The 14,709-nt window shown below is 43.2% G+C and overlaps 1 long non-coding RNA gene across 1 annotated transcript; it reads left to right on the top strand.

The window, feature by feature from the left end:
- The first annotated feature begins 1,338 nt into the window (after nt 1-1,338).
- LOC116056963 lies at nt 1,339-13,629 on the top strand. Its single transcript, XR_004106696.1, has 3 exons — nt 1,339-1,350; nt 1,917-1,921; nt 13,557-13,629. It is a non-coding gene; the product is annotated as an uncharacterized LOC116056963 (long non-coding RNA).
- The last annotated feature ends 1,080 nt before the right edge of the window (nt 13,630-14,709 follow it).

The following is a 14,709-nucleotide window of genomic DNA, read 5'->3' as shown; positions in this document are numbered from 1 at the left end:
ATTAATTTTTTTAATCGATTGACAGCCCTAATATATATATATATATATATATATATATATATATATATATGTGCGCCTACTCCACCACCTGAGCTCACCCGGGCACCTCTTTGTTTTTTACCATGAACGTCCTATTTCTACTGTTAACCTCAGGATTCATGTGACGAAAGATAAAATTATTCTCACTGTGAGAAGGATCCAAGGTTGTACCATCGTATCTGTGAGTATTACACACCGTTGTTTAGTGTTTAGTGTCTTTCAACTAGAGATGCACCGATAGACCGGCCAGTGACCGGAATTGGCTGGTTTTCACGTGCTCGGCCATGACCGGCGACTGGCAGGTCAGTCTGACATATGGGGATTTCATGCTGGTCAACGCTCCAATTAACTGACAACATAAGTTATACCAGTTACAGTTCTCAAGGACGCACACACACACGGACGCCACGGCACGGACGCCACGGCACGGAGCCCACAGCACGGAGGCCACAGCACGGACGCCACGGCACGGAGGCCACAGCACGGACGCCACAGCACGGACTCTTTCTCCTTTCTCTCAACTTCTCCACCGTGTGGCATGTACCCGCTCGCGGTGTGAAGCGTGTGTCCGTGCTATTCTCCCACATGTAGGAACCTGGTGAATTAACCTGCAACATGTCAGCTGTTTGGGAATTCTTCAGCGTGTGTGCAGAAGATAACAACTTTGCAATATGCAACACCTGCAAGGAGAAAGTAGGGCGTGGAGGGACGACACCAAAAACCTAAATCACATTTCTTTAGTTGATATTGATGTGAAAAGAAGGAAATGGTTCTAACATTGCTCTTTAGATGTGTGTTAATGTCCCACACCAGGAGTAATTTATATAGTTCTATTTTATAGTGATCCATTATCTGTTCAAAACATGTTCTATTAAAGAAAAGATAGAAAATAAATATTTGTGTGTGCTGTAAAGTGGTTAGAAAAAATGAAATCAGAATCGGCTAAAATCGGTATCGGCTGGCCTAACTCAAAGAAAATCAGAAATCGGAATCGGCCTTGAAAGTTGTAAACTTTTAACGCATTAATCTGTAAGGTTGCTTTCACATCAAACCTGAACCCTGGGGCGTTTGGTCAGATAGCCCAGTTGGTTTGGGGTGGTATGAAAGCTCAATCGAACTCTGGTGCGAACCAAATAACTTTGGTCCGCTCGAAAATGAGGGTCTCTCCATTAGTTTTTATAGGAGATGCAGACTAGAGTGCGGATCAGGCCGCATTTTTCTGTCCAAGCCCGGCCCACGTCCGACAGAGCAGTAACCGAATCCAGCCCGAGACCGACAGGCATTAAGATATTTCTGTCCGAGCCCGACACAGTTAAAATCTCCTTATTTTCTCATACTAATGACACATGTACATTTGTAGGAAGGCATTCAGAAATGTCAATAGATGAGACATCAACTTTCCAATTCAATCCAATCCAACTTTATTTGTAAAGCACATTTAAAAAAACCAGGTTGACCAAAGTGCTGGACATTGACATGATTTAGGACAGATTATAAACACACGAGCAACAAAACGAACATTTAAAACAAGTAACAAACAGGAAAATGAAAATGCAGAATACAACTCAAGCAGGTTTAAAGGCCAATGAATAAAAGTGTGTTTTAAGTCGTGATTTTAAAATGTGATGGCTGGGAGCCAATCTGACATGGAGAGGCAATTCATTCCACAGCCTTGGGGCCACGACTGAAAATGCTCGATCTCCCCTATTTTTGAGCCGCGTTTTAGGGACAACAAGGAGTAGCTGGTCAGCAAACCTTAAAGTACCCATATTATAAAAAAGTACATTTTTCTGTGATTTGGGATGTTATTTTGTGTCTCTGGTGCTTCCACACGCATATAAACTTTGAAAAAAAACATCCATGCTGTTTAGAGTGAGATACGGTTTCTGAATGTGTCCTGCCTTCAGTCTCTGGGTGAGCTGGTCAAAATCTGCACGGCTTTCTACGTCACTAGCCGAGACGAGGGGGCTAGGGGGCTAACCGTTAGCATGCTAGCTCATTCTCAATGGCAAAACACTGCTACAACACACACTAGTTCACCATAATCTACAAAAGAACTACTTCCATGTCCCTGTTCTGCAGGTATTCCACACAAAGTTGGAAGTGCGTCCTCGTTTAGAAGAAGTCTCCCGGCTAATCCTGCCTTGTACTACTGAAGTTGGAGAAACAGCTAGCTAGCTCATGTAGTCCTTACCTAGCTACTGAGCATGTGATCTTACCTAGCTACTGAGCATGTGATCTTACCTAGCTACTGATCATGTGATCTTACCTAGCTACTGATCATGTGATCTTACCTAGCTACTGAGCATGTGCGACTGCCAACAAAGATGTTACAGCAGTGAGAGGTCTCACTCTAGAGACCTGAACACAGGGTGAAAGGAGGAGCTGCAGCAATGTGCAGTACAACAAAAATATGGTGTTTTTTGAAAATTAAACCATGTAAACCTATTCTAATATAATCTAAAATTACAATTATGAACCTGAAAATGAGCATAATATGAGCACTTTAATGACCTCGGAGGAGTGTGCGGCTTCAGTAGTTCAGCGATATAAGCTAGGGCTAGGGCCAAATTATCTGTTTACACATTGCTCCGGGACACATTTGGTCCTCACATATACAAAGCTGAGTTTGTTCTGAACATTGTGATATAAAATACATGGGTAGAGGTAATATACAAATACCCTTAAAGGGTGGATTTAAGAAGACCTCAGAGGGCTTTTAATCGTGAACACATTTCTCAGCTCATTATCACTAAACATTGTGTTCACTTTTAACGATTCCACGAGTCACAGTTTACATCCAACATTCAGAAAGACGTCTGCAGACTCGTCCAATGTCAATGTTCAGTCTGATGGTTGAATGATTATAACGCCGGTTATTTTTTATTTTTTAATGCCAAGAACCTATTTTATGAAGCCCTTCAAGTATTAATGGAAGTCTCCCGGTTGGAGGTTTTTACCTTCGTGGGGGAACTACACTCATTGCAGCGTAAATACGTTGGAAACAACGGAGTTATTCTGCTGCAGAAGAAAGCCTCCATAGATTGGTTTACACCTGAGCTCCCACATGTGTGTCCACATATTGGCTTTGATTACTGTAATTGGTTCTGAGGCCCAGCAGAAAACCAGCAGGTCCAGTAAAAAGTACCCTCTCACTAAAGCCATTAACCCTGTCATAACGAGCGGAGAGTCGGGGGGGTTAAAGTGGCTCCCAATTAGCTGGATGAAGAAAAGCCGAGCGGCCTCTTTACCTCCATGTTAGAGGAAATAAAAGTGGAGAGGACGAGGCACAAAAGAGTGTCTGTAACAGGAAACTGAGCGCTGCGGCCGGCCAATGAAAACACTTTGCCTCATGTCCTAAATCAGAACCACATGCAGCAGAGAGGGCCGACATAATCAGGAGCTTCTACGTCCTGTCTGCTGATTAGGGGGGGCGCTGGGAATAAAAACAGCTGGGGGTCCGACAGCCAATCAGCACGCTGGTTAGAGTTCGCAAGCCAATCTAATTAGGGTTATGTGTGTACAGAAGTCAATAGAAAAAAACTGCGATTTTAGGGAGCTAATGGTCACATTAGATTTCATAAAAATATTTAAAAGAACGTTTTATACAAGCACCGCTGGAGATCAGTAGTTTTTAACTTGACTGATTATTTTGGATATAAGATAGGATATTGATAAACACTGAAATAAGTTCAGTATTTTCTGTATTTTGTGTTGTCTTTGTAAAGCTGCAGAACGGACAGAGTCCAAAACTAATTTCCAATAAAGTAGGGCTGCAACTAACGATTATTTTCATAGTCGATTAATCTGTCGATTATTTTCTCGATTAATCGATTAGTTGTTTGATCTATAAAAATGTCAAAACATGGTGAAAAATGTGGATCAGTGTTTCCCAAAGACTAAGAGGACGTCCTCAAATGTCTTGTTCTGTCCAAAACTCAAAGATATTCAGTTTACTGTCCCAGAGGAGAGAAGAAACTAGAACATATTCACATTTAACAAGCTGGAATCAGAGAAATCTTATTATTTTTAATAAAAAAATGACTCAAACGATTAATCGATTATCAAAATAGTTGCCGATTAATTTAATAGTTGACAACTAATCGATTCATCGATTCATCGTTGCACCTCTACAATAAAGTATATCTTATCTCTTATCTTATTATCACCTCACGTCTTTGGTTGCTAACGCTATACCGTAATGACTATGGAAGTTCGCCGCCTTAAAACCAATCCCACACGGTCGTTTTTTGAGTGAAGATGGCTTGGCCAATATATGCACCAATAAAGTGTAGAAAAAGAAGACTGAAAGACAAGCAAGTAAACAACAGATGATTTGAAATTACTGAAAAAAAAATGAGTGTTTGGTGAATGAAAACACAACATTTGTTTGTTTGTAAGTTTAAAGCTATAGTGCGTAGTTTCTGCTTCCTGCATGAGAAATTTTAAGTAATAACAACACGGATGGCGCATCCACATGATACACGCCTTCCGTGATCACGTTGCTAGTAGCCAAGGAGGACACAGAGGATTAAAATAACATGATCAGAATCAGAATAAGTTTTTTTGGCCAAGTATACTTACATATACTAGGAATTTGACTTTGGTAGGTGTTAACACATACCATAACAATACATTTAACAAATAGACATGTAGTAAACATTCAGTAGACAAATAGTAATATAGACACATACTGTACTATAGAGACAACAATATACATATAGGCACATATCAACACAATATACAAAAATACAAATAAGACATAATATCAAGACAAGTACACATGGAGTGGGATGTAAAGTGCACCGTAAAACTTTTCACCGTAAACACCGTTTACAGTAATATACTGGCGGCAGCTTCGCCAGTAAACTTCTGTTTATTTACAGTAAGCATACCGTTTTTAAATTTGATGGTATTTTACTGTAAACAGTCATACAGTTTCTTACTGTATTATTTGGATTTACAGTAATATTCTGGCTGCAGTGTAATTCCCGCCTTTTTTCCCCAAGATGCATTGGTATTAACAGTTAATACCTGTAATCTGTAACATTTGCAGATAGTGCTCTGATATTATTTCCTCCCAGAATGCATTGCCATTTATCCTGCATACCATTAAAACAGTAAGATACTGTGAGATTTTAGCTGTAAATTTACATCAAAGGTTTACAGTGTGCAAAGAGTAATAGTGCAAAATAGTGTGCAAGATGCATATTGGAATGATAAGTATGTAATGTGTAGAGATGATGGACTCTTCAGAAGAGGTAATTATCTTCACTCGAGCTTCTGCGTGGCAAAGTCATCGGACGCCACAATCTTCTGAACTTAACCATACTGAGAAATACAGAGAGAGTTGTGTGGAGCTGATAGTCTTAATTAGCTTTGTAGCAACTCATTTGGCAACGGCTTAAAGGTAATGGACGATTATTAATATCTAAAAGTTATGCACTAAAGCTTTAAAGTTGTCAAAGCCAAACTTTTTTTTCTAGTACCGTTTCACTCTGTGATTGTCTGTGAAGTCTTAAAGCCACTACTGTGCGTGTCTGCCCTAATTCTCAGAAACTTAAACTTGAGTTGAGCGCTGGTCCCGGGTCAGTCTGCTGGTGATGTCATGTCAAGTTAAATTTAGCTCTATGTTGATGAATGAGCTCCTTATGAAGTATTTCCCCTCTAAAATACTCGTCCAGGTGGAGTTTGTGATGAGCCGTGACACACAGGAAGAAAGATGCTTTTGTATCTGTGTCGGTCGGCTCCAGATCCATCCTCGTCCTCGGCTCTTCGTGTCTTCACGTGTGTTGAAAAGACTGGAAAATAAACGGCCCGAGGGACTCCATGTGGCCACACAGATGGCGTCTGGCCCGCCGCGGTCCAGCACATCCTCCAGCATCAACCTCGGGGGAAAAACACATTACACAGCTTCATCCTGCTGCTGCTGCTCCATCACACCGAGGAAAAGATTACGGGACAACAATGCACTGGACTCGCCACTGGTTCTGTACAGAAGAATTAAGGCCTTTTTATTGTCACTATACACATGTACAGTGACATTAAAAGCAACTCCTTTTCCAGTGCCAACATGTACATTCATTTTTAATTTTATTAAATAAATATAACAACATGGAATAAAATAAGTAGTGCAAAGGGAGGTAAGGTGCACAGTTCTGAGACGCTATATATATACATATACAAACACATATATATATATATATGCTGACAGCCCTAATATAGCGAATCCAGAATTATTAAATTAGGCATGATGAACGCGCATAATGGACACAAGCAGACCTGCGGGACTGCGCCCGCCTGCTCACATGACTGTTCTCCTGAGGTCCTGTAGCTGTAATAATGGATATAGCTAATGGTTGTAATTCACCATGTGTTCTATTAATACGTCCATGGTATTATCTTATGAAGTTATGATACATCCGAGGGATGTATGTATGCTGTAAAGCCTGTTACGTGGATGTAACGTCATTAGCATTTCCCAAACTGGCGGGGCTGTCGGTACACGATCCGTTCTGCCTGCACGATCCGTTCTGCGCATGCGCAACATAATACTGTTTTACCGAGGAAACGACCTGTACGATCTGTTCCACGGTAGCCTATGGCTAGCCTCCACCGGGAAGCTAACGTTAGTTTAGCTAACAGCTAATTCGGCTAACCGCTAGCTGACAGCTAGATTCAGTCTAAAATAACGTTAACTCAAACGTAATGGGAGTGATTGTATTTTAAATGAGCACAAGTAAAGTAGAACTGACGTAACAGCTGTTATATATGTTAATGGTTATTTTCACGTTTTATTTTGAGGGTCTTTTAAAGTTATTAAATGCTGTCTCAGCTAGCAGTTAGCTGAATTAGCTGTTAGCTAAACTAACGTTAGCTTGCCTGTGGAGGCTAACGGCAGACCGCTACAATCAGCTAGCGGTTAGCCGAATTAGCTGTTAGCTAAACTAACGTTAGCTTGGCTGTCGACCGGAAGCGTGGAACAGATCGTGCAGTGTCGTAAATCCTCTGCGCAGAACGGATCGTGCAGGCAGAACGGATCGTGCAGGCAGAATGAATCGTGTACCGACAGGAGCTATCGGCTAGCTAGCTAGTTGCTAACATCAGGGGTAGCTAGCATGGCTGTATTAAGACTTAACTTATTAACTGTTCCTGTTTCACAATGTTTCACTAAATGTTCTTACATTTTTCTCTAGCTACACACATACAATAATTTCCTTTTTCTTTTAATCACAAGGGCAAAGTTACGTGTAATAAGCTGCCAGAGCCTTTTCTGAACTTTTACGGATGTACAGTACCAGTCAAAAGTTTGGACATGCTTTCTCATTTACTTGAATGGGAAATTGGTCCAAACTTTTGACTGGTACTGAGGCTCCACGTTTACCTGATAAATCTCTCGATCTGACTCACAACTTAATGGACAGTTGTGTGCAGAGTGTCTCTGAGAATGAAGACTGATGGGAAAACCAGCGACATGTGGGCGGATTTAGACTCCTGGGTCTCCGTCCCTGGGTCGAAATTTAAGAGGTGTGACAGTCTGTCAGCAGAGTCTGGGAAGTGTCACATCACACTCACTTACTGGCTTCAGTGACAGTAAAGACGCTGCACGTTACCTGTCCAAGTATTCAACATATTCAAGATATTAGCTCGGAGGCTCCCGGCTGTCTGCGGGGCTCAGACCAACTTCTGGGAAACAAGTTCCTTTTGGGATTAATGAAAAAGACAATTGATAAGCAGCGCTGGAGTGTAAGTACATGTACTCCAGTACTGTACTTCAGTCCAAATGTTGAGGTACTTGTACTTTACTTGAGTCTTTTCCTTTCCCGACACGTCCTACTTCTACTCCGCTACGTTTCAGAGAGAAATATTGTACTTTTTACTCCAAAAACTAAAAATTGTCCAAATATTTTTTGAAAAAGGCGACCAAAACATTGAAAAGGAACAAAAACATAGAAAGAAGCCCAGTTTTGATTAATTGGGCGGGTTGAGATCGTGCATTTGGAAAGGCGTCAAAAACATCTTTGTCGGAAAAAATAATGGGGGGTTACACACACACACACACACACACACACACACACACACACACACACAAACACACACACACAAACACACACACACACAGACACACACACAAATACAAACACAGACACACATTCACACACACGCACACACAAATACAAACACAGACACACACATGCACACACACACACACACACACACACGTGCACACACGCACACACACACACGCACACGCAAATACAAACACAGACACACACACTCACACCCACAGACACACATGCACGCACACACACACACACACACACACACACACACACACACACATACACACACACGCAGACAGACATACACATGTACACACACAGACACACACGCACACATGGACGCACACACACACACACACACACACACACACACACACACACACACACACACACACACACACACATTAAACTTCACTACCAAGACTTGAAAAGCCGTTTGGTGTAAGGTCGGCTTTAACTGCATAAGGAACAAAATATATTAAACAGTTTAAACAAATCACAACAAACAAACAAACAAAGTGGATAAATGCATCTTCAACAGCTAGGGTCTGGGGGTCCTACCGGTGAAATATTGATTTATGCATTATTATGACAATGCATTGACTGCATTCTGGTGAATTTTTATGCAACAATATATTGTGCAAATGTCTCTTTATTTATGTAAAATAAATTTATATTTCTCCTGTATTTTTCAAATCGTGTTGATGATTGATTGATTGATGATGAGGAAACATGTACATCTCAACAACAACTAACTGTTAGAGAATGAGACTGTTAAAGCTCCAAAAGTATAAATCTATGTAAGAGACAAAATCACAAGAAATCACATCTTTATTTTTCACGTTCCTGTTGTGTCCATTAACACCCCGATGTTGCACAAGTAGGCACAACTCTTGTATTGAGCCAACCTGAACGGTTACGTTTTCCTCTTTTGGGGAGTGCGTTGCCGGGCGTCAGGCTGGGAGGAGGAAAGGGGACTGAGTACCTAGGGCCCTCATGTGAGGAGGGCCCAAAAAGATGCTAGAATCAATGGCTGTGGATGCGGGGAGGAGCCCATAGAAAATGCCTTTCTACAGGGCCCAGAATTTTGTGCTACGCCCCTGGTGGGTTGTCTTCTATATTTTTTGAGGGGGACAAATATACATCTGCTATATATTGGAGGGGACATATCCCCTTGCATCCCCCCCAAAATGTGCGCCCGTGCTGCCACACGATGAGAGTCTTCCTGCGTGAAACCTGTCGTCTCCTCGGTCTGCTGGACTCCGTCTTCTCGGGTCACTGCAGACTGAAACTGAAACCAGCGCTGGAAGAAGTCGTTGAGCATGTACGGTTGGAGTGCTGTCATGAAATCCGAGCTCTTAATTTTAACAGTACAAAGCAATAAAGTGGACCATTAATACACCCCCATTTCCACCTCCTCACGGCCTTCTTCTCCGCAGCCTGCGATGGTTTTTCCAGTGTTAAACTGCCGGGCCAGAAGCACCTTTGATCCTGCTCATCTGCGCGTGTCCCAGTCTGCCCACACTTTTCCCCTACAGCCGTCCAACCGGCCGTCTCAAACGGCTCCGTGGAGACCGTTGAATGACTGAACCCAGATGAGGTGAGGGACTTCTCCAAGCCGCCCCGGGGCTCCAGCATTCATCCCAAATGCTTTTATCAGCTGCTAAATGGGATTCCTTGGCCGGGCCAAATGACCTAATATATATATAGTGTCTCTGAGCGCAGAGCTGATGGTTTCTGTTTACGGTTCAACTGTTCAGAGATGAAAAACGCCGTGTGAGATTTTTATTGGTCCTGCTGGAACAATTGTCTTTTCCATTGGCTGCTGCCTTCGGAGATCAGACGCTGCTTTCACAAAGATCTGAGGAGTTAAACCAGTCTCAGTTTTACTCAATCGATAAGTCAAATGTCACGCTGAGTGTTTTACAAATAAAGCGTTTGAAGTGCCTTCACAGTTTTAGCAGCCTTGGAGAAAAAATTTTCTATTAACTATTTTAGTCCAGTGTCTTCATTTTGAGTCTAATTTTCCCATTTTTTTTGTCCAGTCTTGCTTCTTGTTTGTGTGTCAATCTTTTCATTAAAACGATTTCTTCCACAATTGTTAGCCCTTAGCTTGGTCCTCCAGACTCTGGTCCATTAGCCTGGTCCTCCAGACTCTGGTCCATTAGCCTGGTCCTACCAGACTCTGGTCCACTAGCCTGGTCCTACCAGACCCTGGTACACTAGCCTGGTCCTACCAAACCCTGGTACACTAGCCTGGTCCTACCCGTCTCTGGTACATTAGCCTGGTCCTACCAGACTCTGGTACATTAGCCTGGTCCTACCAGACTCTGGTACATTACATCTTTTGCCTTGTTTTTTTGGATACCTTCGCCTGTGATTGTATTTTGTACAATAAATGGCATCATGACCGAAAGATCCAGGGTACAAGCGGCCGAAATGGGTTTCCTCAGGATGGTGGCTGGTTTCTCCCTTAGAGATAGGGTGAGAAGCTCAGTCATCCGTGAGGAGCTCGGAGTAGAGCTGTTGCTCCTTTGCGTCGAAAGGAGCCAGTTGAGGTGGTTCGGGCATCTGGTAAGGATGCCCCCTGGGCGCCTCCCTAGGGAGGTTTTCCAGGCACGTCCAGCTGGGAGGAGGCCTCGGGGAAGACCCAGGACTAGGTGGAGGGATTATATCTCCAACCTGACTAAGACTATGGGCCCTGTCTTGCACCCGGCGCAGCGCAAAGCCGACGCAAGTGTCTTTGCTAGTTTAAGACCGACCCAGTTGTCAATTTCCCGCCCAGCGCCCACGTCGTTTAAATAGCAAATGCACCTGCTCCCATCTGTGGCCCATGGGCATGCTGGTCTTACAGGGAGGTGTGTTCAGGTGCATTCTGGGCGTGCTGGTCTTACAGGGAGGTGTGTTCAGGTGCATTCTGGGCGTGCTGGTCTTACAGGGAGGTGTGTTCAGGTGCATTCTGGGCGTGCTGGTCTTACAGGGAGGTGTGTTCAGGTGCATTCTGGGCATATTGCTATCTTGAGGCAGCGGGAAGTGATCGCACCATTGACCAACAAAAACCTGGTCTAAAGTCAATAACGCAGCATTTCATTGTTATTTTAACAGAGCATTAGTAAAATGATCCTAGGCTCGTGCACAGCGCGCACACTGTGCTTGTTACACACACAGGAGCAGCAGCACACACACATGTAGAAGATTACTAATAAAAATATTACGGTGTAAATCCTCCATCATAATAGCAATGCTCCAAGGTCCAAACGCGCCTGGCTTTTAAAGGGAATGGGAGATGATCTCTGATTGGTTGATTGCATGTTACGCCCAAAACACACCTCTGATTAATGAAGACACTAAGTACAACCCTTTAGAACCATGCACCTGGACACTTTTTTTCCTCTGTTAAATTAGCAAAAGTGGATTTGTACACGCCCTAAACGCTGTGCGCTTAGATTGTTAAAATAGGGCTCTATATCTCCAACCTGGCCTGGGAACGCCTCGGGATCCCCCAGTCAGAGCTGGTTAATGTGGGGAAAGGGCAGTTTTGGGTCCCCTGCTAGAGCTTCTGCCCCCGCGAACCGACCCCAGATAAGCGGATGACGATGGATGGATAGACAATAAACGTCTTAACATCTTACCACTGCAGCTGAGTTGTGCTTTTGAGTCCTCTGAACTATGTGACAATTACAGCAATTTGTAGCTTTACTGCAGTAAAGGATCTGAATAGGCCTACTTGCTGTGGCCCACCTGAGACCTCACCTCTCTGCATGATGTCATCCAGCACTGAATCTATTTTTAAAAAGTCTCTACTTTAGTAAAAACCTGAGTTTGACTCCTGATAAAAAATGTGTGTTTTCAGTTAAGGCCAGGTCGGTAAAATATTCCCATTCATGCCCTCAGTGACACGTACACCCCCTCCTTTCCCCTCCACCCTGTCGGTCCCTCCATGTTTCCTTCCTCTCCTCAGGATTTACTCCTCAGGATCTCCTTAAATCTAAATGAAATCCAAATGGCTTGTTTGTGTGCAGAGCCTCTCGCTCTGTGTGTAAATGTCAGGAGGAGGTTCAGTTACTGCCACCAAAACACTGCTCTTTTCATCGTGGACTCTTTGTGGCCTCCATTAGCGGTGGCAGTCGGTGGCCGAGGACCGTGCCGGCTGTCATCTCTGATCGCTGCAACTCGGCGGACAGAAACAGAAACACAACTTCATGTAGAAAGTGAGGAGGCAGGAAAGGAAATAGATGGACTTTATTTTAGCCCTCCTGTTGTCCTCGGGTCAAATTTGACCCATTTTCAAAAAGTTTCTATATCAGAAATTTGCAAAGTTGCAAAAAAAATAACATGGATGGCTCCCTACAACACTCTTCACAAGTTTTATTCAATTTCATAGCATTTTATTTATTTATTTTTTAATAAAAGAACGTTGAAAAATGTGACAAATGTTGGGAAAACCCACAAAAAACATCGAAAGGTCCATCCATCCATCTTCCATCCATCTTCGTCCGCTTATCCGGTCTCGGGTCGCGGGGGTAGCAGCTCCAGCAGGGGACCCCAAACTTCCCTTTCCTGAGCCACATTAACCAGCTCCGACTGGGGGATCATCATCATCAACATCGAAAGGTGCAGAAAAAAAACGTTGGGAAAAAGTGACAAGAACATCGTTGGAAATGCAACAAATGTGTCGAAAAAGACGTCCAAAACCATGAAAAAAATAAAAAAAATTTTGACCCAGAAAAACTAAAAGTTGCACGGTCGACGGGAAGACAACACAAGGGTTAATCCCAAACTGGGATATTTCTCTGTTACAGCAGCAAGAAACAAAAGCATACACACAATCAGAAAATACAATCATGAAATATACTAGAAATAATAAATAACATCACAAAAAAATGTACTTAGAGATACTTAGATGTGTAGTGTACGGTTTAGGGTTAGGGCAGGTATATGGCGTATACCCACTAGGGTTAGGGTTAGGGCAGGTATATGGCATATACCCACTAGGGTTAGGGTTAGGGCAGGTATATGGCGTATACCCACCAGGGTTAGGGTTAGGGCAGGTATATGGCGTATACCCACTAGGGTTAGGGCAGGTATATGGCGTATACCCACTAGGGTTAGGGTTAGGGCAGGTATATGGCGTATACCCACCATAGGAAAGGTCACGGATTTCTGTATACCCACTTACAAGAGTGCCAGGATAACGTTACGTAACGATTGTTTTTTGACAGAACTTTCACACTTTCGTTCATGAATTCAACCCTGTCTGTGTTGCGAGACGTCTACGAACAACAACACCATTGCAAATTTGAAATTAATAATTAATTAATATGAAACAAAAGCAAATTTAAACTACACTCTCTCAGTGTTTTGGTAAGCCTGGCCCTGAAGCTACTGCTGCTTCGAGTGACTCTGCAGCAGACGTTAACGTTACAGACTAGAGCTGTAATCGGGCCTGGCAAGGCCTGAGCCCAACAGAATTCCCCTGATCCCGACAAGTACATTTTGATTGACAGCTTTTTAAAAGCCCGAACCCGACATTATTCAAATGTGCTCACGCACACACACACAGTTTTTTTTTGCATTTTGTCAAGAATTTGTCATTTATACATTTTTTTACGTAATTTATTCATGACTAACGGAGGCTATAGGCCACTTGGAAGTTGGAACAAAGAAATAAAATAAGTCCTCCAGAGGCCAGCCTCCATTTCTCCTCCTCAGCATCCATCTTCGCGCTAATCGAAACGCTCATTTACCGCGCAACCCCCGAGTGCAAGCCCGATCCCGGCTCGAGCCTGTGTAAAATGATAAAAATTAAAACCGAACCTAACCGAACCCGTCCTGTCGTGTCGGGGAAAGATCTTCAGCTCTATTACAGACACTACGGGGGGGGTTGCTTTAGGATGACTTATTCTGGGAAGGGAGACCTTAAGCGTCAATAACAAACGCCGAAGGCACACGCCCAAGGGTCTGTACTTTACACGATGGGTAGTGAGGATGGGTTGGCATGTCTGGAGGTATTTGTTAAAAAACAAGCAGCAGTATTTTCACACAAGCTGAAAGCGGGTAATAGAAGTTTGATTGAGGTCAACATAAAGTGCATTACTAGCCTAGAAATCTAGACGCACCCTAAGTCCAGCAGGGTCGTCCAGTAACTCTCCGTTGGCTTGCGAGCTGGAAAAACCAAATTCTGGTCAGGCCAATCACATCGTGTATAGAGTGGGTGGGCGGGGCTTAACATAATGACGGCAGAGTTGCGACAGTTCCGTGTGAATTCCATAGACATTATATAAATGGACCACCAGACCCCGTGTCTCTGGACGGAGACCAGTGAAGTCTCTTTCCCGGTGATGGCTGAGCGTTACTGAGCAGCCTCCAACTGAGCTTGAAGACGTAGATGTGACGTGAGCAACCTGTCTGAAAGTTGGAAGTCTTCTGGTAGCTGTGCCAAGAGAAATCTCAATCATTCCCAATCTAGCAGAGACGGAGAGCGTAGGTATATGTAAGGAGATAACATAGACACAGGCTAATTATTGATCACTAAAATGATAGTTAACATTAGTAATTAAATTTAAACAGCTAATGTAGGTCGAAATTGCCTGTGAGCTTCTCCTGT

Source organism: Sander lucioperca, chromosome 20, assembly GCF_008315115.2.
Source record: "Sander lucioperca isolate FBNREF2018 chromosome 20, SLUC_FBN_1.2, whole genome shotgun sequence".
NCBI classification, from domain to species: Eukaryota; Metazoa; Chordata; class Actinopteri; order Perciformes; family Percidae; genus Sander; species Sander lucioperca.
This window is presented reverse-complemented; position numbering and strand designations above follow the sequence as displayed.